Below are 24,250 nucleotides of genomic sequence, written 5' to 3' on the forward strand. Positions count from 1 at the left end.
TCTTAATAATAAATAATAAGTGTATCACAACTTCAATCACACATCTAAGCATTTAAGATGTCTTATCTCTTGAATTGTGTGTCGGACAATGATATATTTGTGTCAGTACGTTCAGCGGCATATGTGGTTACTGTCTGCGAAATTTACTGGGGAAACAGTAGCACCGAAGTAATAAATTTGAACGTCATGCACGATGCGGCAGTTGTTCCACGCATCTCACTCTCTATGATGCCGTTTCTCCTGAACTATGATAAGTAGTCTGTTGTGGTCTTCGGTCCATACACGGGTTTGATGCAGCTCTCCACGCTATTCTATACTGTAGAAGCCTCTTCATCTCCGAATAACTACTGCAACATTCTTCTGAATCTGCTTAGTATATTCATATTTTGGTTTCCCTCTACGATTTCTATCCTCCGCGCTCCCCCCCCTCCCCCCCAAATACTAAACTGGTGATCCCTTGATGCCTCAGAATGTGCCCTAACAACCGAACCTTTCTTCTAGTCACGTTGTGCCACAAATTCCCTTTCTCTCCAATTCTGTTCAGTACCTCCTCATTTGTTACGTGATCTATCCGTCTAATCTTCAGTGTTCTTCTGTAGCACCACGTTTCGAAAGCTTCTGTTCTCTTCTTGTCCACACTGTTTATCGTCCACGTTTCATTTCCATACATCGCTACACTCCACACAAATACTTTCAGAAAAAAACTTCTTAACACTTAATGGCTCTGAGCACTATGGGACTTAACTTCTGAGGTCATCAGTCCCCTAGAACTTAGAACTACTTAAACCTAACTAACCTAAGAACATCACACACATCCATGCCCGAGGCAGGCTTCGAACCTGCGACCGTGGCGGTCGCGCGGCTCCAGACTGTAGCGCCTAGAGTCGCTCGGCCAGTCCGGCCGGCTCTTAACACTTAAATCTATACTTGATGTGTAATATGTATGGATTTTAACGTCAAAATTCATCTTGGAAAAAGCTCTAATGACAAATGTTACGTGCAGCCCCCAGGTACTTTAGTAATGATAATAACATAGAAGATGAGTTACGTTTATGTTAAAGAAACAACAGACAAATTTTTCTGTCGTGATACTGCAGAACTGTTGAAACATAGCTCCGTGACCATTTACATAGAATTGAACGAGGGGTCTTACGAAGAGACTGACGGCGTAGCTATAGACATACCATTCAGCCTAGTGATGAAAAATTTCTTCACGGAAAAATTCGAGGGATAGGCATTCGGAACTGCGAACAAGAAACACGATTTATGGTGCTTCCCTTACGTGAATACAGAGAGATGTTATAGAGACTTGGTAGAGAAGTACGTCGTTTACATTAACATGACATTAATGCGAAAGATTAAGTTTACTATGCAGGAGGAGGAGGTAGACGACAGGTTATATTTCTTGGATATGCTAGGCTCCAAGGAACAATATCTTAGTTTGAACAAACGGTGCACCGAAAACCGATGCACACGGACTGTTACGTACATCGAGATTCATCTTGACGAAATGGAATTTCGCTGTAATCTACAAACCCACCCGAAAGATGCGAGACACCTGAAATCGGCCAAGGGTGCTCGCTAACCGCTGGAAAAAGAAGGAATTTACATGTCATCATGTAGCTGTGGTGAGGTATTCAGTACTACTAAAACAACAATCGAAAAACAACTGTAAGAACACAAGGGCGACTGCAGAAACGGAAAAACAGACAGATCAGCTGTTCTGGAACGGTTCTTTGCAGCCGGGAGACCACCGGATTCGAGTCTACGAGACTCGAAGTACTGGCCGCCACAAGTGGGTCCTATGAAAGCCTTTACATAGAGGCTACAGAGATTTTGTAATCGGTAGATGGAAGGTGTGAAACTGAACTGTATTTGTGGAAGAAAATGAGTACTGGTCTTCCGCCATGGGGTAGCAAAAGCTTAGTACAGCATCCGACAGCGGCCAACTGCGCTGTGGTTTTCAAATCATGCGACGTCATGACTCTGTGCAGGAGCACGCAGAAACTTAATATTATTTCTGTCAGCAGCGAACCAGGGTATGCATCACACCTTCGATACAGCCACAACCCCCCTTGAAGACATACTCCGCAGCTGAAAACGAAACACTGGGTTTCACCTAGACATTAATTCGACCACTGTACAATAGCCAGGGGTATTTCAATAAGTGTAAGAAACGGTTGTGATTTCACTACAATATTCAGCAGTGACTTACTAATCGAGAAGGTAACTTTGGAACACTGAACTCTTAATCATGTGAGGCACTACTTACAAACTGTCCCTCATGATAATTATAACCCATGCATTACAACGACACACCACATCAAAATAAATGATCACTGCAAATGAAAAATTGGAAATTTGTGATAAGGACTTGACGGGACCAAACTGCTGAGTTTTCTAGGGAGCATATTGTGCTCATGTGGGAGCGATCTAGATGCCTGTAAAACAATAAACCGGTAGCCAAGATCGCAGGAAGTTGTTTTGTTCCATGATTACCGGTTTCGGCAAAACTAAAGCAGCCGTCATCGGATCTTAGGAAACATATAGGTTACAACATCACCATTGTCTGCCTTGATGTTGTAACCTGTATGTGTCCTGAGATCCGAAGATGGCGGCTTTAGTTTCGCCGAAACCGGTAATCATGGAATAATAATAAAAAGAACTGCGATCTTGGCTACCAGTTTATTGTTTTACAAACTGCTGAGGTCATCGGTTTGTAAGCTTACACACTACTTAATCTAACTTAAACTAACTTACGCTAAGGACAACACACACACCCATGCCCGAGGGAGGACTCGAACCTCCGACGAGGGGAAAATAGCTCTGAGCACTATGGAACTTGGGACTTAATCTGAGGTCATCAGTCCCCTAGAACTTAGAACTACTTAAACCTAACTAACCTAGGGAAATCACACACATCCATGCCCGAGGCAGGATTCGAACCTGCGACCGTAGCGGTCGCGCGGTTCCTGACTGTAGCGCCTAGAACCGCTCAGCCACTCCGGCCGGACGGACGGACGAGGGGAGCCAGGCGAACCGTGACAAGGCGCCTCTTACCGCTGGGCTACTGCAGATGATTTTCAGTATCAGTTCACTGGTAACCTTAAGACACAAAGTTTACGATAAACGCAAGAAGCACTTGTATTGCAAGAAAACACCACAGCAAAACGACTGAGTAATGCACGGACGGTCTACAGATAGATGAAAAATGATTGTTTTGACACAGCTTGTGTCAAGAAAGAAGCATCTCGTCCCCGAGATGTTACTGTTAAAAACTAAACAATTTCATCATTCAAACAGTGCAGTGGTATTCTTCGACAGCTACGTGAAAACACAAAGAATGGAATGAATAAGTCCCCTCGGTAAATCAATGTACAGTGGCGCGGCCGGGGCAGGCACACAGAGGCAACATCCGCGTGACTTCTCTCCCTTATTCCGGTGACGCAGCATATATTCTGTCTTCTTGTAACTGTCCCTTATGTGCTCCTACCGCTGTAAATCGCGTTTTGGGACATGTCAGGAAAATGCGATTATCATAAATTATAAATTAATGCACGAAACTTGGAAATCAAACTTAATGGCATTACAGACGGCTTATGCATGCAGCTACAATCAGCCACAGACATTAACTTTATGTTTTTATTGGTCAAACTCTTAGTGCACAAGGCTCAGTAACACTACAATAGCCGGCCGTGTGGCCGAGCCGTTCTAGGCGCTTCAGTCTGGAACCGCGCGGCCGCAACGGTCGCAGGTTCGAATCCTGCCTCGGGCATGGATGTGTGTGATGTCCTTAGGTTAGTTAGGTTTAAGTAGTTCTAAGTTCTAGGGGACTGATGACCTCAGATGTTAAGTCTCATAGTACTCAGAGCCATTTGAACCATTTTTTGACACTACAATATGAAAGCTTGTTTACTTTGCCAATTTTGACTATTATATGGTATATTTGTGAATAACGCTGTGCGTATTTAACGACTATTCCTAGCCTTTTATATCTGCTCTGTAAATGAGCAAACTTTGCGGAATTCGGCGTCGAAGTTTCTGTGATGTCGAGCACTGCTGTCCATACCACGTCCTCGCTCGTGGAACTTGTGGTTAACAACCTGTAACTCATTCAAAATTACTGAAATGTTCACTTAGTGAATATTTGACAGAAAAAAGAACATGCAATTCTGTCATTAACGGTAACTCCACGCGAAAATCGAAACATTCGTAACCCTACTGAATGCGGTTCTTTGATTATGTGTCTTCTTCCCAGGCCGTAACACACTGCCATTGTCACTGTTGACCTAATGAAGGCTTTTTATACTTTGCCTTAGGTTCAAACAGCCACTTTTCTAAAGTTAGCATACAAGATTCCAGTGAGCGTCCGCGATTTATTCAATGGTAATACGGTTAGCCGATGGGTAACTTCCTCGTTTACAGCTCCCACCATATACTGATCCTAGATATTTCAATCTACTAACCCCTTGTAATTTGGTTCCGTGGACTTTGCACTGTAATCGGTAGGCTGGGTCTAGCGCTACCAAATGTTACACAGCGCATTATGTTTTAGTCTTAGCGAAAAGCATGCGACCACTCACTGATGTCTGTGTACACTGCTGCAGTCTTTTAACCCTGACATCTGACTTTAGCTGTATTGTTGTATTTGTCTTCCAGCTGTACCCAGCCACGCTTTGCTGTGGGTCCGTTGCTTAAATGAAAAAGAAAAAAGAAATCACAAGTTTCTAATATGTATGGAAATTGGATATACGTCCTAATCTTCATCTCCTCCTGTCCCTTTCTTTGCCCATTTCATCCCATCACTATGACCCTCTCTCTCTCACCTTGAGGGATGCTGTAGCAGTATTCTAATCATAAACAAATAAGCGATACATACAACTTTCTTGTTTGCTAACAATGTTTAACTAATGTGTGTACATTTTTATTACAATCATCATCATCATCATCATCATCATCATCATCTCCTTCCAGCGAGCCGGGTAGGAACTTTGTGAACGATATGCCTACATTGGTTTCTGTCCTGGTATAGCTTTTCCCTCTCCACTACATCCCACGTTACTCCTCTTGAGATCTTCCTTAACCTGTTCTGTCCATCTCTTTCTTGGCCGCCCAATTGGTCTTATTCCTGGTACCTCCATCTCCTAATACTGGCGTCGAGTCCGACTCGGGTGCATTCGCTTCACATGACCGAACTACTTCAATCCCATAGCACTCATCCTCTCCTGTGTAGTCAATGTCACCTGCAGGACTCTCCTTACATAATAATTCCTAACTCTGTCTCTCCTAGTTTTTGTAGAGCTGACCTAAGGAACTTCGTTTCACATGCTTGTATTTGACTCTCTTCCCTCTTATTTATGACAGGCCTCTAGACTATACATCATGATTGGCAGGAGGTGTAAGTTTTGTACAGGGTCTGTTTGGCTCTTTGAGGGACTTCCTTGTCCCAGATTAGATTTCGTACTTGGAGGAAAAAGCTAGATCCTTTTGTTATTCTGCTACCCAGATATTATTACAGATTTATTGCCGTAACGTGTAAAAAATTTAAGTAAATCGGAAAGCAAGCCCGTATTAGAATTCAACGCCATGTCAAATACTATGGCAATTCTTACATTATCGCGTTCATTATTTTCGTTTTAGAGAATTTTTTAAAATTTAAATTCAGACAATTGTGTAATTTCTCATTCCAGAACCAAGAACCTAGCCTCAACAGGACAACGAAAAACCGAATAAAATACATACGGGATGCTGTACAGAGCTGTGCGCTATGCTTTCTGTCCACACGTGACGAAAACTTAGTGTCGGATGTGCACCAGAAGAACTCGTACTATCGCTAGTTCCGAGATCAGCAGCATTCTGTTTGCCTATCCCCTTCTTAGCAGGTCATAGAAGGAATGCCTTCGCAGCACATCTCTGGTGATTACCACAGCGTTCAGGCCGCTATTTTGAAATGTAGCAGGTGACGGACAGGCGGTAGCAGCCTCGTTTCGCTGTGCATTTCCAGCCGGCGCAAAATCACTCCTCCCCCTGCCGCCCCCCACCGCACAGTAATTACACAGTGCCCGGGGCCCAGCCAGAAACACTCCCCCGCATATTCCCTGCGAGCACGTGGCGCATTTCGAGCAAAGCCCGGCAAAAACCGGGAGCGGTCTCATTTTACACCAGCTGCCGACAAGTCTGGCCAACAGCACCGCCAGCTGTTTCCTGCACGCAAAAATTGAAACTAACTTTTTTTCCCCAAAACCAAATTAAAATTAAATACGAGAGCAATTTCACGTACAACCTAAATATCTGATTAAAGATAACCAGTAACCCCAGCACCGATTCTAATTAATTAAACTCCCATGTATGAAACACCTTCAGACTGGATGGGTATAGTCTGGGATACTCGCCCTCCGTTTTAAGAAAAAGTTTTTCACACATCTCAATGTGTACGACATCACATCTCCTGAACTACGTATAAGGCAATGATATAATTTCGCATGTGCAATCGGTGGTGTATGTTGATACTGTCTACAAAATGTGTCTCGAGTTTGCAGTAAAGAGAATAAATTAAAACACCAATCCCGGTGGCGAAGTTTTACTATATGAACGGCAAAAATGTAGCAAGCGATCTTTTTTTTTCCTTTCATTAACTTGTTCAGCTATCATCGAGAAATGTTTCGAAAAGTTTTGAAAAAACATGCAAAGTTTATTGGAAGTACACTCCTGGAAATTGAAATAAGAACACCGTGAATTCATTGTCCCAGGAAGGGGAAACTTTATTGACACATTCCTGGGGTCAGATACATCACATGATCACACTGACAGAACCACAGGCACATAGACACAGGCAACAGAGCATACACAATGTCGGCACTAGTACAGTGTATATCCACCTTTCGCAGCAATGCAGGCTGCTATTCTCCCATGGAGACGATCGTAGAGATGCTGGATGTAGTCCTGTGGCACGGCTTGCCATGCCATTTCCACCTGGCGCCTCAGTTGGACCAGCGTTCGTGCTGGACGTGCAGACCGCGTGAGACGACGCTTCATCCAGTCCCAAACATGCTCAATGGGGGACAGATCCGGAGATCTTGCTGGCCAGGGTAGTTGACTTACACCTTCTAGAGCACGTTGGGTGGCACGGGATACATGCGGACGTGCATTGTCCTGTTGGAACAGCAAGTTCCCTTGCCGGTCTAGGAATGGTAGAACGATGGGTTCGATGACGGTTTGGATGTACCGTGCACTATTCAGTGTCCCCTCGACGATCACCAGTGGTGTACGGCCAGTGTAGGAGATCGCTCCCCACACCATGATGCCGGGTGTTGGCCCTGTGTGCCTCGGTCGTATGCAGTCCTGATTGTGGCGCTCACCTGCACGGCGCCAAACACGCATACGACCATCATTGGCACCAAGGCAGAAGCGACTCTCATCGCTGAAGACGACACGTCTCCATTCGTCCCTCCATTCACGCCTGTCGCGACACCACTGGAGGCGGGCTGCACGATGTTGGGGCGTGAGCGGAAGACGGCCTAACGGTGTGCGGGACCGTAGCCCAGCTTCATGGAGACGGTTGCGAATGGTCCTCGCCGATACCCCAGGAGCAACAGTGTCCCTAATTTGCTGGGAAGTGGCGGTGCGGTCCCCTACGGCACTGTGTAGGATCCTACGGTCTTGGCGTGCATCCGTGCGTCGCAGCGGTCCGGTCCCAGGTCGACGGGCACGTGCACCTTCCGCCGACCACTGGCGACAACATCGATGTACTGTGGAGACCTCACGCCCCACGTGTTGAGCAATTCGGCGGTACGTCTACCCGGCCTCCCGCATGCCCACTATACGCCCTCGCTCAAAGTCCGTCAACTGCACATACGGTTCACGTACACGCTGTCGCGGCATGCTACCAGTGTTAAAGACTGCGATGGAGCTCCGTATGCCACGGCAAACTGGCTGACACTGACGGCGGCGGTGCACAAATGCTGCGCAGCTAGCGCCATTCGACGGCCAACACCGTGGTTCCTGGTGTGTCCGCTGTGCCGTGCGTGTGATCATTGCTTGTACAGCCCTCTCGCAGTGTCTGGAGCAAGTATGGTGGGTCTGACACACCGGTGTCAATGTGTTCTTTTTTCCATTTCCAGGAGTGTAGTTTTTGAATTTTACTCGCTGCTTGTTGTGTTAAACCTTCGGCGTAAGATCGCCAAAGGCTTGTTAGGAAAGTAAGGAAAGATCGGTCGCGAAATGGAAACCACGGTCCAATGGAGTTTTGTACAGATGTGGCGGGTAGTGTCCAGTTTGTCCAAAGATAGCATCACGTCGCTTTTCTCATTTCTGAGCGCACAGGGAGCGCGTAAACATGACTACAAAATACTGTCTCCCGCCAACGATGTGTGCCTGCCGAGCGATTTCGCCTATTTCATGCAACCCCACAAACATTACTGTCATGCATTTCCTTCTTCATGACTATTCTCGACCGCACAGTGCAGGGGTAATGAAGACGCTCCTGCAGAGTTTTCGATGGGAAGCGTTTGATCAGCCCGGACATGGCTCTCTCTGGTTTTCATTGCTCACAAGAACCGCTGGCTATGAAGAATAACATTTTGGCACAGACAATGAGCTGCAGTCCAGCACCGAAAATTGTTGGAAAGAACAAGAGGCTGCCTTATATGACGAGGGTATTGGAAATTTTGGTACAACGCTACGACACATGTGCTATACCGGAGCAACGACTATGTTGGCAAGTAATTGGAAGGTGTAGCTTCTACGCTGAACCGCCAAAGAAACTCGTACAGGAATGCGTATTCAGAGATACGTAAACAGGCAGAATACGGCGCTGCAGTCGCAACGCCTGTATAAGACAACTGTCTGGCGCAGTTGCTACAGTGGCAGGTTATCAAGATTTCAGTGAGTTTCAAGGATGTGTTATAGTCGGCGCACGAGTGATAGTACACAGCATCTCCGGGGTAGCGATGAAGTGGGGATTTTCTCGTACGACCATTTCACGAATGTACCGTAAATATCAGGAATTTGGTAAAACATCAAATCTCCGACAACGCTGCGGCCGGAAAAACATCTTGCAAGGACGAGGCTTACAACGACTGAAGAGAATCGTTCAACGTGACAGAAGTTTAACCGTTCCGCTAATTGCAGCAGATGCTGGGCTATCAACAAGTGTCAGTGTGCGAACCATTCAGTGAAACATCATCGATATGGGCTTTCGGAGCCGAAGGCCTATTCGTGTACCCTTGATGACTGCACGACACAAAGCTTTACACATCGCCTGGGCCCGTCAACATTGACATTGGACTGCTGATGACTGGAAACATACTGTCTGGTCGTACGAGTCTCGTTTCAAATTGTATGAAGACAACCTCATAATCCATGGATCCTGCATGTCAACAGGGTACCATTCAAGCTGGTGGAGACTCTGTAATGGTGTGGGGCGTGTGCAGTTGGACTGATGTGGGACCCCTGACACGTCTTGATACGACTCTGGTAGGTGACTCGTACGTAAGCATCCTGTCTGAACACACGCATCTATTCATGTCCATTCCAACGGACTTGGGAAATCCCAGCAGGACAATGCGCCCCCCACCCTCCTCCCCCTTGTCCAGAATTGCTGCAGAGTGGCTCCAGGAACACTGAGTTTAAAAACATCTGCTGGCCACCAAAATTCCTCAGACGTATATCTGGGATGCCTTCTAACGTGCTATTCAGAAGATGTCTCCACCCCCTCGTACTCTTACGGATTTATGGTCAGCCCTGCAGGATTCATGGTGTCAATTCCCTCCAGCTATACTTCAGACATTAGTCGAGTCCATGCCACGTCGTGTTGCGGCACTTCTGCGTGCTCGCGAGGGCCCTACACGATGTTAGGCAGGTGTACCAGTTACTTTGGCTCTCCAGTGTACAGTAGACTAGTGAATCCAGCATTGGCTCGCAATTGCTAATTATATATGGGAATTATATATATATATGTCTCAATATCCTACTCCCCCTTCTCTCTGCCCATGCCCTCCTCCTCTTACTCCCCCAATCTCCTTAGCCCTCCTTACCTTCTAGCCTCTCTCTGTCCATCTCTTCTTCCCGCTTTATCTGCCCTTAAGCCTTGTTACTGCAAATGAAACCTCGATTGGGAAATTAACTCACTTCCAATAAATGGATAAATTGGTACCACTAATATAAGGGGCATAGTAGAGATCTCTCCAGTTGGTGGATCTGTAGGGACAGTAGCTTCCATGACTGTATTTCTCATAGTTTCTATCTGCGGAGGGGTAGGACTGCAAAGTTTCTAGTGATACAGATTCCATAGTACAGTAGCATTCTAAAAGTCGATAAGCCATAAATACAACATTCCTTTTTCCTCTTAAAGCTGAGGGATAGAAATTTTGTTATCTATATGTGGAAAAAACACTCAGTCTAATGGTTTAAATGCCCTGACATCTAAGTTAAAACTGATTGCGAGAAAGTCTGTATACTGTTGTTAAATATACGTAATTTACCGAAGTCCATCTGAATGTTAGTAGAGTATCGTATACCAATTTGACGTAAAGTGGCCAAGAACTTCTCGTTATTTTTGCTAACAACATTTCGCCTTTTACGGACATCGGTTGGATATATGTCTCCAGATCCAGTCAATGTCCGTCTGAGTGTTTATTGGAGCGTCAAGAAAAAATTTCGAATAAATTGGCCAAGAAACTTCGAGACGTTTACAAACAACGTTTCTCTTTTATGTATTACGTATACATTTATATACCACATATATTTAAAGAGTATGTAGCCTACGTCCATCTGAAAGTTTACTGGTGATAGTGTGGAAACAGGAAAATATTGGTATTTACTTACAAGGTTTCTACTTTATCACTATGTACCACATATATTAAAAATATGTAACCTATATATATATATATATATATATATATATATATATATATATATATATATATATATATATATATATATATATATATATATATATATAACACATTTTTAAAATGTGTAGCCTATGTCGGTCCGAGCGTTTATTACAGTATCGTGTAAAAATATGAAGTAAAACGATCAAGAACTTTTCAAAATGATTGGTAACATCGTTAAATTACAACTTGTCTTTATAGATCAGTACAGATTGATAGTTTTCTGTCCATTTCTCAGAAACTCTCAAGGTGGCAACGGTATTCGCAGGAATACGCTGCTTTCCCGCACTTCAGCGACTTCAAACAATTTTATAATTTACGTTTCTCACGATATCGAGGCAGCTTTCCCACTAGCCCCTTGGGCACTTACCTGTTTTTCGCTGTTTGCATTGCAATCGCTTGCCACCTTCTCTCTCTCTCTCTCTCTCTCTCTCTCTCTCTCTCTCTCTCTCGCCCCCCCCTCCCTCCAAGCGTCACCATTGTAGGCTGTTCTTAATTTTTTTTAAAAAAAATGCCAGCTCTACTGAATTATTTATTAGTTTCTCATTTCACTTCAGATGATGTTCGTTATCTTGCTTGACATGGTTGACCCAATTTCTCGTGGATAAGTGAGAGCTTAAGACCATTAGACACACAGAATCTTTGAGGTGACCTTTATATGGTGACGAAATTTATAAATTTATATAATTTCGTGAGCGATGATTGTTTCGTATTACGGTCTCGGAATAATTTTCCCATTTGAATAGTAAATTTACAATTAAAGATAAATTTAGTTCCGATCACCGACCATATTACGTAATAAACATCTCTGACTGTCCTCTAGCAACTGTCTTCTTACTCATGAGAAAGAAGACTATTTATTAACTTCCCATCAGCCATTAGAGGAGAAAGGACGTAACACACTTGCACCAACATACTACGTGTGCCAATGCGAGGTGTATAATAAAAGATGAGGTAAAAATCACTTGAATTTTCTGACTAGTTACATCAGTTAACTATTGGTTAACTATTATTTAAAGTCACAGACTATCTCTAGCTAAATTGTTTTCTAGTCCTCTCATAAAAAATTGACGAACCTAAGAAAAAGACCAAAGCAGACTTTATTAATAAATAATAATAATAATAATAACAATAAAACAGAATACACAGGCAGTGGATGTTCAATGGCTGAGTTCTGTTTATAATTTATGTCTTCCAAGAAGTATCAATAAGGCTACAGTAACTTAAATACTCAGTTTAAATAGTTCTTGGTACAACAACTTAAAGTGAAACCGGATCGAATTCAAAATATTTTCATGCCTGAATATTTGCTACGTGCCGTGTTTATACGCAGGGTAAATTCGAGCTCCAGTGACAAAATTTCTGCGGTAGTTCAGGATTATTTTCTGACTATTTTGATATAAACGATCCGTTACCTCCGGTGGCTCGTTGCAAAATAATAATCTAATTACAATTATATGGTGTAATCCCATTTAGTATTGCTTCAGTGATAATACCTCCACAACACTGAAAATGTCTGTAATATGGAATCACCAAAACATACCTCACAGAACACAAAGTACTGTAACAGTACAACAACGACCAGACAAATGTGAAAGTACTGTATTGTGATTGCTGTTACTGCGGTAACAGTTCATAACAAAATCCTGTGCCTCTCTTGCACTGCATACAATAAACCCACTACAGGCGGCCCATTGTGGCCAACTCTTGGTCATCACTGTCAACGTGGAAAAACAAACCCCAAGCAGTACTGGAGGCAAGCTTGAGGGTGAAGAGCAAAATAGGCATTACTGTTCCAGCACGAACTACTGGGAGTGAATGGAACAAGTTTGTTGCCATAGAAAACTCACATACTGTTGAGATTTACATTCCTGTGCAGGTATATACAGTGCAATACACATGCAAAGATCAACGAGAATAGAAAATCAAGGGAGTACCAAGTCAACGAGACCACGGGTCATTTACACTGAAATCCTGACAAACGAAACTGAATAACCTGGGAAATTTTGTCAGTGGAGTACACGTTTACAATAAATGACACTCCTGGGAAAAGGGATGTCGCAGAGAAGTGGTCTAGTCACAGGCAGGAGCTGTTTCCAGAATTAAACTTCCTCTCTGCAGGTAAGTGTGTCCTGCACTGAAACTAGCTCGTGAAAAGTCACTGCACATGCAGGAGACTGTTGACAGAACACTTGCGCATCAGATCTTAAAATATAGCTCAAGGGTATGGATATCCATACCAAATAATACTAACAGGGATATTGAATGTACAAATATAAGGGCAGCACAAATGGTCACAGGTTTGTCAGAGTGTCACAGAAACAATGAAAAATTTGAATGGCATGCACTTGACAACAGAGGCCAATTATCCCACAAAAGTCTACTTTGCAAAAAGTAGGTGTGTGTGTGTGTGTGTGTGTGTGTGTGTGTGTGTGTGTGTGTGTGTGTGTGTGTGTGTGTGTGTGTGTGTGTGTGTCCAGGATCTCCTCCTAACCCCTGTACCTATTTAAACCAAATACACCATAGAAACAGCAGGCTCCACGAGTGTCAGCACTGTGGGATTTATAACCTCCTAGCACCAATAGGAGCAGAGATATGTGCAAAAATGTATTTCTTTCCCAGTCCCTGACATATAGGCAACACTGTATGACAGGCAGATTGTGTGGGAATAGTATGTGCCTCACTTTGACAGGCATCCTACATGTCAGGGTGAAGAAACCTTTTTACAACCCGATATATAGGCTGCCCTTCACGACAGGCACGCTGTGTTAAGTGTAATATCAGCCTGTCCTATCGATTTACTTCGCTGTACAGTCTACACGAAAGTGAAAAAATTGTATTCAAGAACCTGACGTGTACACTGCCCAATAAAATGGCCGTGTTGTGAGGGAGCTGTGGCAGGAGTGGATGGACAGACAGGGAGGATGAGGAGAGGAGGGATATAGATGAGGATCAGATGGATAGGGAGGAAGAGATTGATCGGGAGAGGGGGGGGGAGAAAGGAGGTGATGAAAAGGGTATAGTGGGGGGGATGACGTGTAAGTGGAGAGGGCATGAGCAGATGAATGGGGGAGGGGCACAAAATGATGGACATTGGTGCAGGAGGAGATTGACAGTAAGAGTGAAAATGAGGAGGAGAAGATTGATGAAGGGAGAGAATGGGATGGAGGAGATGGACACGGAGAGAAAGGCGTAGGGGGAGATGCAAGTGGCAGAGATGTAGAGGGGTAGTGGGGAGGTAGAAAACGAAGAGGTGTAAGGGAGATACAGTTGCAGAGAGGGAGAGGAGGAGATGGGCATATAGACATACAGGCCGGGGACGGGGGGAGGGGGGGAGATTGACGGATTGAAGTAGGAGGAGGAGGTGGACAGTGAGATGGGGTAGTGGGGTGGCGAGGAAGAGGAGTACACAGAGGGGAAGGGAGATCTGTGGTACATATGCGCCAAACGTGTACACCTGTCAAGCTGTGGGGAAGAGGCTAGTTTGACATAAATGAATTTCAGTTTTAAGACGTGTCATGTAACAAGACCTAAATATTATAAGTGACACAATAAACTCTTATCTCGGGGAATTTGATCGTTGTCCATTCATTTCACGAAGTGTGTGAGAATTCTGTAATGTCTAAGAACTCTGTATCCCAGATTCCAGGGCAAGTCAGGCGACCTTTCTTGTACCCCACCGCTGTGGAAGGCTATGTTCCAACGTAGCCTTCCGTAGGTACAGTAAAGACAAGATTAGGCAAATTACTGTGCACGCACAGCAATTTACGCAGTCATTCTTCCCACGCTCCACACTTTAAGAACCCTAACATATACCACAATAGGAAGTGCCCTCTGCCCCGCACTTCACAGTGGTTGTCAAAATTCGCACGTATATGCCTACAGAGCTAGAAAATCGCGTTTGGTAGTTTCCATGCAGTACAATACAATGCGAGTAGGACAGTAGGGCTGCTGTGGCGATCTAAGCCCCATGCCAACTACGGCAATTACAGCAGAGGTACATGTGGTCAACCTGCACTTGACCTCGAAGTCACGATACCGAATTGGAGAGAAGCGCGGTGCTCGACCAACGCCGGCTGCACGGCAGTGCTGCGCAGTAAGTGTCCGTGGGATGCAGGCAGGCAGGCAGAGAGAGAGAGAGAGAGAGAGAGAAGAGGAATAGCTCCGTCGCACTGCGAGCAACCACGCATATAATTATATGTACTCAGTCACTTCCGCACAGCACTTCGTGCAAGTGCTCCTTTCAACGGGTCGGGATTCAGTTCGCTTCGCCATTCTTTTTCAACTGAGCCAGTGCAGCCCTCTAATAACGTACACTACTGGCCATTAAAACTGCTACACCACAAAGATGGGCTACAGACGCGAAATTTAACCGATAGGAAGAAGCTGCTGTGATATGCAAATGATTAGCTTTTCAGAGCATTCACACAAGGTTGGTGCCGGTGGCGACACCTACAACGTGCTCACATGAGGAAAGTTTCCAACCGATTTCTCATACACAAATAGCTGTTGACCGGCGTTGCCTGGTGAAACGTTGTTGCGATGCCTCCTGTAAGGAGGAGAAATGCGACCATCACGTTTCCGACTTTGATAAAGGTCGGATTGTAGCCATTCGCGATTACGGTTTATCGTATCGCAACATTGCCGCTCGCGTTGGTCGAGATCCAATGACTGTTAGCAGAATATGGAATCGGTGGGTTCAGGAGGGTAATACGGATCGCCGTGCTGGATCCCAACGGCCTGGTATCACTAGCAGGCGAGATGGCAGGCATCTTATCCGCATGGCTGTAACGGATCGTGCAGCCACGTCTCGATCCCTGAGTCAACAGATGGGGACGTTTGCAAGACAACCACCATCTGCACGAACAGTTCGACGACGTCTGCAGCAGCATGGACTATCAGCTCGGAGACCATGGTTGCGGTTACCCTTGACGCTGCATCACAGACAGGTGCGCCTGCGATGGTGTACTCAACGACGAACCTGGGTGCGCGTATGGCAAAATGTCTTTTTTTTATGAATCCAGGTTCTGTTTAGAGCACCATGATTGTCGCATCCGTGTTTGGCGACATCGCGATGAACGCACATTGCAAGCGTGTATTCGTCATCACCATACCGGCGTATCACTCGGCATGATGGTATGGGGTGCCATTGGTTACACGTCTCGGTCACCTCTTGTTCGCATTGACGACAGTTTGAACAGTGGACGTTACATTTCAGATGTGTTACGACCCGTGGCTCATTCGATCCCTGCGAAACCCTACATTTCAGCAGGATAATGCACGACCGCATGTTGCAGGTCCTGTACGGGCCTTTCTGGATACAGAAAATGTTCGACTGCTGCCCTGTTCAGCACATTCTCCAGACCTCTCACCAATTGAAAACGTCTGGTCAATGGTGACCGAGCAACTGGTTCATCACAATACGCCAGTCACTACTCTTGATGAACTGTGGTATCGTGTTGAAGCTGCATGGGCAGCTGTACCTGTACACGCCATCCAAGCTCTGTTTGACTCAATGCCTAGGCCTATCAAGGCCGTTATTACGGCCAGAGGTGGTTGGTTCAAATGGCTCTGAGTACTATGGGACTCAACTGCTGTGGTCATAAGTCCCCTAGAACTTAGAACTACTTAAACCTAACTAACCTAAGATCATCATACACATCCATGCCCGAGGCAGGATTCGAACCTGCGACCGTAGCAGTCCCGCGGTTCCGGACTGCGCGCCTAGAACCACTAGACCACCAGAGGTGGTTATTCTGGGCACTGATTTCTCAGGATCTATGCACCCAAATTGCGTGAGAATGTAATCACATGTCAGTTCTAGTACAATATATTTGTCCAATGAATACCCGTTTATCATCTGCATTTCTTCTTGGTGCAGCAATTATAATGGGCAGTAGTGTAGATATCGACGAGGGGGGAACGTTCCTTCCTGCAGCTGAGCGCCTAAGGTCTGAACAGACGCAGCGCCCGTGACGGCCTCGTCGCGCCCCCTTTCACACACGACCAGTCAGCGGGATCGCGGCCGCACAGGAAGGTTTCCTCTTTCGCGCAGGAAGCTGTCCTGGCGCCACGAGATGGGAACCAGCCTGCGGCGTCTCTGATGAATGCGCACACGGGGCCCCGCCCGCGGACAGGATGCAGCCAGCGTAGCGGTTTCCGCCACGCCCGCGGCCAAACAGCATCAAACCACACGAGCGGCACGCGAAGCGCCTTCCTGGTCATTAGACAACCTTGCAGCACACACACACACACACACACACACACACACACACACACACACACACACTGAACTATGCAGTGATGAGTAGAGATCGGATTATATGCATCATAAAAACCTTAAAAAATATGCAGGAAAAGTGTCGAAATATGCAGGCTCAAATAATAAATGAACATTGCAGTTACCATGCATTATATCTTGAAGTCGAACCTGTGTATGTCAATTAAAAGGAAGAGCGCCGGCCACGCGAAAAATCGGTATATTCAGAACGTTGATAGCATTTTTTGAATACTTTCTGCTACATATTAGGAAAGGATCCTTTCTGGGATAATTTTCTAAAAATTTGCAAAATGAGGACGCATACCGTGTTTCAAGAATTGTTCCTTCTTTGCTGTTGTTGTCAGTAACAAACAGATGCGTTGCGAGTGGGTTGGTTGGGTTGTTTGGGGGGAAGAGACCATACAGCGAGATCATCGGATTAGGGAAGGAAGTCGGCCGTGCCTTTTCAAAGGAACCATCCCGGCATTTGCCTGGAGCCATTTAGGAAAATCACGGAAAACCTAAATCGGAATGGCCGCACGCGGGATTGAACTGTCGTCCTCCCGTTGCGAGTGAGTCACAGCGTAACAATCGATATGTACAGGACAAGCTTCGAGATGTATCGCTCGTACAGGGCCATGCTGGAAAACTCTGTAATATTTTATTTAAGAAACAACATATAAACATCAGTTTTTTGAACAGCATTAACTTTAATTAAATACTATTGGGCCAAAGCATCATTACAATTTATTTTACAATTTCCTACTATTGTAAACATAAACGACCTCGTACTGTTCCAAATGTTCGGTTATATGATTGTGCGTTCGATCACTCAAACATTTTTGTAACCAGAAAAGGACTGTTCGACATCAACTGAGGTAACTGGGCAGTATTTGAATTTGGGTGCTATGTTAGCACTTATTGTTTCTGGTTGAAGTTCACTCGTCCCATTAATAAAACTATCAATTTGGCACAAGGGTTCAAAGCCTGGGTTACTGGATAAAATGTTTTCATACCTTTTCTTTGTAATACCTCTAGTAATGAGGAGTTAACTAGAATAATTTTATTCATTATCTGAACAGATTCATTCAACAGCAAACCCTGAGTTTCAAGCTTTTTAATACTTGCAGCTATCTACATCTGCATCCATACTTCGAAAGCCACCTGACGGTGTGTGGCGGGGGGTACCTTGAGTACCTCTATCGGTTCTCCCTTCTATTACAGTCTCGTATTGTTCATGGAAAGAAAGATTGTCGGTATGCATCTGTGTGGGCTCTAATCTCTCTGATTTTATCCTCATGGTCTCTTCGCGAGATATACGTAGGAGGGAGCAATATAATATACTGCTTGACTCCTCGGTGAAGGTATGTTCTCGAAATTTCAACAAAAGCCTGTACCGAGCTACTGAGCTTCTCTCCTGCAGAGTCTTCCACTGGAGTTTATCATCTCCGTAACGCTTTCGCGATTACTAAATGATCCTGTAACGAAGCGCGCTGCTCTCCGTTGGATCTTCTCTATCTCTTCTATCAAAGAGGCACGGATCCCACACCGGTGAGCAGTATTCAAGCAGTGGGCGAACAAGTGCACTGTAACCTACTTCCTTTGTTTTCGGACTGCATTTCCTTAGGATTCTTCCAATGAATCCCAGTCTGGCATCTGCTTTACTGACGATTAATTTTATATGGTCATTCCATTTTAAATAACTCCTAATGGCCGGCCGCGGTGGTCTTGCGGTTCTAGGCGCTGCAGTCCGGAACCGCGGGACTGCTACGGTCGCAGGTTCGAATCCTGCCTCGGGCATGGATGTGTGTGATGTCCTTAGGTTAGTTAGGTTTAAGTAGTTCTAAGTTCTAGGGGACTGATGACCTAAGATGTTAAGTCCCATAGTGCTCCGAGCCATTTGAACCATTTTTGAACTCCTAATGCCTACTCCCAGATAATTTACGCAATTAACTGCTTCCAGTTGCTGACCTGCTATATTGTAGCTAAATGATAAAGGATCTTTCTTTCTATGTATTCGCAGCACATTACACTTGTCTATATTGAGATTCAATTGCCGTTCCCTGCACCATGCGTCAATTTGTTGCAGATCCTCCTGCACTTCAGTACAATTTTCCATTTGTTACAACCTCTCGATATACTACAGCATCATCCGCAAAAAGACTCAGTGAATTTCCGATGTTATCCACAAGGTTTTATATATATATATATATATATATATATATATAATGGCAACGGTCCTACGACACTCCCCTGCGGCACACCTGAAATCACTCTTACTTCGGAAGACTTCTCTCCATTGAGAATGACATGGGAAAATGAGTGCTAAGCACAGCAATGTCTTTTTAACACCGGAATCATTAAAATCTTCCTTGCACTGGCAAACTGACAAAGCCTCTGTACTATCGGAGTCTGTTCAAAAAAATGGCTCTGCGCACTATGGGTCTTAACTTCTGAGGTCATCAGTCCCCTAAAACTTAGAACTACTTAAACCTAACTAACCTAAGGACATCACACACATCCATGCCCACGGCAGGATTCGAACCTGCGACCGTAGCGGTCGCGCGGTTCCAGACTGTAGCGCCTAGAACCGCTCGGCCACTCCGGCCGGCGCTGACGGAGGGCATAAGGAAAGTCCAAAGAAGGGCAGCTCGTTTTATCGTGAAACATGGGAGTGTGTGTCACAGATGTGATATCGAGTTGGAGTAGCAGTCATTTAAACAAATGGGTTTTCATTAGGCGAGATGTTATCGGGAAATCGTCTCCAACGTTCTCCTCCAAAAGCGAAACTATTTTGTTAACGCCCACCTACATAGGGAAAAATGATCATAATAATAAAATCAGAGACATCAGAGCTCGAACAGGAATCTGTAAGTTTACATTTTTCACAGGCGCTCTTGGAGGGTGGAATGGTATAGAAATAGTCTGAAGGTGGTTCAAAGTACCCTCTGCCACGCATTTAACTGTGAACTGTAATCACGTAGATGTAGACACTAAATATTCCGAAATGTCTCCATTAATACTCAAATAATAATGCGTTACAAATATGAACCTTTGCAAGAAACTACACTACTGGCCATTAAAATTGCTACACCACAAAGATGACGTGCTACAGACCGACAGGAAGAAGATGTTGTAAATGATAACTAACTGAAAACTTCCGCTGCCGTCAGGTGTTGTTGATATACCTCGATGGGTACAGCTGAAAATGTGTGCAGGGACTTATCCCTACCACGCCTCCCGTGAGACTCACATTCTCAACTGTCCACAATTCCAGATATGTATTGTACCTTATTGTACTATTTATTCCAGGGAAGAGTTGCACGGTCATCAACAGTAACTGTTCTTTCGAGAACAAGTTACTGTCTTCGTATATATAGTTAAAGGCTACCCAGCCAGTGACCTTCGTCTGTGCGAATGCGCACAGGTTGCCCAAAATCTTACGGGAATCGAAAACGCGTGCGCGAGTAATGAATGGTTGAGAAAATGTCTATAAGGTACATTACATATGTAGAATTGTGGACAGTTGGGAATGCGAGTCTCACGGGAAGCGTGCAAGATATTAGTCCCTGCAGTCGCGCTATTCATCTGTGTCCTCGGTGGCTCAGATGGATAGAGCGTCTGCCATGTAAGCAGGAGATCCCGGGTTCGAGTCCCGGTCGGGGCACACTTTTTCAGCTGTCCACATCGAGGTATATGAACAACACCTGTCGGCTGCTGAGGTTTTCAGTTAGTCATAATTTATTCCAGGGAAAAGCAGCACGGCCATCAACACTAACTTCTTTCGAGAACAAGTTACTGTCTTCGTATATATAGAAGATGTAGTGACATGCAAATGATTAGCTTTCAGAGAATTCACACAAAGTTGGCGCCGGTGACGACACCTACAACGTGCTGACATGAGGAAAGTTTCCAACCTATTTCTCATATACAAACAGAAGTTGACCGGCGTTGCCTGGTGAAACGTTGTTGTGATGCCTCGTGTCAGGAGGAGAAATGCGTACCATCAGGTTTCCGACTTTGATAAAGATCGCATTGTAGCCTATCGCGATTGCGGTTTATCGTGTCGCGACATTGCTGCTCGCGTTGGTCGAGATCCAATTAGTGTTAGCAGAATATAGAATCTGTGGGATCAGGAAGGTAATACAGAACGCCGTGCTGGATCCCAACGGCCTGGTATCACTAGCAGGCGAGATTACAGGCGTCTTATCCACATGGCTGTAACGGATCGTGCAGCCACGTCTCGATCCCTGAATCCACATATGGGGACGTTTGCAAGACAACAACCATGTACACGAACAGTTCGACGACGTTTGCAGCAGCATGGACTATCAGCTCCGAGACCACGGCTGCGGTAACCCTTGACGCTGCATCACAGACAGGAGCGCCTGCGATGGTGTACTCAACGACCAACTTTAGTGCACGAATGGCAAAACGTCATTTTTTCGGATGAATCCAGGTTCTGTTTACAGCATCATGATGGTCGCATCCGTGTTTGGCGACATCGCGGTGAACGCACATTGGAAGCGTGTATTCGTCATCGCCATACTGGCGTATCACCCGGCGTGATGGTATGGGGTCACCTCTTGTTCGCATTGACGGCACGTTGAACAGTGGACGTTACATTTCAGATGTGTTACGACCCGTGGCTCTAACCTTCATTCGATCCCCGCGAAACCCTACATTTCAGCAGGATCATGCACGACCGCATGTTGCAGGTCCTGTACGGGCCTTTCTGGATAAAGAAAATGTTTGACTGCTGCCATGTGCAGCACATTCTCCAGATCTCTCACCAATTGAAAACGTCTGGTTAATGGTGGCCGAGCAACTGGCTCGTCACAATACGCCAGTCACTACTCTTGATGAACTGTGGTATCGTGTTGAAGCTGAATGGGCAGCTGTACCCGTACATGCCATCCAAGCTCTGTTTGACTCAATAGCCAGGCGTATCAAGGCCGTTATTACGGCCAGAGGTGGTTGTTCTGGGTACTGATTTCTCAGGATCTATGCACCCAAATTGCGTGAAAATGTAATAACGTGTCAGTTCTAGTATAATATATTTGTCCAATGAATACCTGTTTATCATCTGCATTTCTTCTTGGTGTAGCAATTTTAATGGCCAATAGTGTAATTTGACAACATAATGATACAGGGGCCACAGATGTTGGCTTTAGTGGAGTGTGATACACAGGTTTACGTCTACACGATATTTATCACCCGATCGTCGTAGGGCTGTTGCAGGCAAGCGCGTGATTCCGATCGTGGCGGGACCAACAGGTGCGGCAGTGCGTGCCCCCGCGTGGCGTGCGTGCGTGCGCAGATCAATACGCCGTGTTGTGTCTCCGCACGTGAGACGTGCAGCGAATGGATGGCAAGAGGGGGAGACAGGCAACACGCCCTGCCGTGCCGTGGCGTGCCGTGTCCGGTGCCGCATTTCCCGTGATACGATCCCCTGTCAGCAGTCGTGAAGTTTTACTTCAAAAGAGGAGATATTCTCGAGCACTATCACCTGTCTCGTGCTCAACCATGAAATTCCTGTTTACTGGCGAACCAGATCCGTTGACTGTAATTTATCTCTCGTTCAGTGAAACTTTGCAACAATACCTACCAAGGTGTGCACATCAACTCCCAGTTCTATCGTATATATCGTTGGCCATAAAGTCTAAGAAATTAATGCCATACAAGGGAATCATCGGAGTGGATTGCGCTGAATTTCTGTTTCTCGGGTGCTCACGTTATGCTTTGGATTCTTAAAGTAAGAGTCCGCACCAGTTGTGAGGAGAATTTACTTATTACCTGCACCACCGGTTTCAGAGCATTACAGCTCCATCCAAAGGAGCTAACAGTTAATTTAAAAAAATCGTAAATGCTTGGCGGTCGGATCAGTCAGTATGGAAAGTGAAGCTCATGTCGCTCTGTGTGTGAGATAGCTACGAAAAGCCAGCGGAGCACGTCACCGACAGCCACGCGTGTTTTATTGTTTTTAGTTTATCGTTAGGACCTGAAGAAGCGGTTCCGAAATTGGTCGTGCAGTTAATAAATTGTCATTCACGCTGAATCGGATTCTTACTCTTCGAATATACGAATCATCGAGTGAAACAGAAGTGATTTCTGGCGTTCCCCAAGGTAGTGTTATAGGCCCTTTGCTGTTCCTCGTCTATATACACGATTTTGGAGACAATCTGAGCAGCCGTCTTCGGTTGTTTGCAGATGACGCTGTCGTTTATCGACTAAAAGTCATCAGAAGATCAAAACAAACTGCAAAACGATTTATAAACAATATCGGAATGGTGGGAAAAGTGGCAGTTGACCCTAAATAACGAAAAGAGTGAGGTCATCCACATGAGTGCTAAAAGGAACTCAAACTTCGGTTACACGATAAATCAGTCTAATCTAAAAGCCGTAAATTCAACTAAATACCTAGGTATTACAATTACGAACAACTTAAACTGGAAGGAACACACAGAAAATTTTGCCGGCCACTGTGGTCTAGCGGTTCTGGCGCTGCAGTCCGGAACCGCGGGACTGCTACGGTCGCAGGTTCGAATCCTGCCTCGGGCATGGGTGTGTGTGATGTCCTTAGGTTAGTTAGGCTTCAGTAGTTCTAAGTTCTAGGGGACTTATGACCTAAGATGTTGAGTCCCATAGTGCTCAGAACCATTTGAACCAGAAAATTTTGTGGGGAAGGCTAACCAATGACTGCGTTTTACTGGCAGGACACTTAAAAAATGTGACAGACCTACTAAGGAGACTGCCTACACTACGTTTGTCCGTCCTCTTTTAGTACACTGCTGCGCGGTGTGGGATCCTTACCAGATAGGACTGACGGAGTACATCGAAAAAATTCAAAGGGCAGCACGTTTTTTATTATCGCGAAATATAGGAGAGAGTGTCACAGAAGTGATACAGGATTTGGGCTAGAAATCATTAAAGGAAAGGCGTTTTTCGTTGCGACGGAATCTTGTCACGAAATTCCGATCACAAGCTTTCTTCTCCGAATGCGAAAATATTTTGTTTATACCGACCTCCATAGGGAGGAACGATCACCGCGATAAAATAAGGGAAATCAGAGCTCGTACGGAAAGATATAGGATTTTCA

General features: G+C 45.2%; 1 protein-coding gene and 1 non-coding gene across 3 annotated transcripts in view; one reads left to right on the plus strand and one right to left on the minus strand.

Annotated features, from left to right (window-relative positions):
* Positions 1-24,250, minus strand: part of LOC126169332 (spastin) — a 487,567-nt gene that overhangs the window by 408,894 nt on the left and 54,423 nt on the right. The gene's annotated exons all lie outside the window — the stretch shown is intronic.
* Trnat-ugu (transfer RNA threonine (anticodon UGU)) lies at positions 20,745-20,818 on the plus strand. The gene has a single exon. It is a non-coding gene; the product is annotated as a tRNA-Thr (tRNA).

Source organism: Schistocerca cancellata, chromosome 1 (genome assembly GCF_023864275.1).
Source record: "Schistocerca cancellata isolate TAMUIC-IGC-003103 chromosome 1, iqSchCanc2.1, whole genome shotgun sequence".
NCBI classification, from domain to species: Eukaryota; Metazoa; Arthropoda; class Insecta; order Orthoptera; family Acrididae; genus Schistocerca; species Schistocerca cancellata.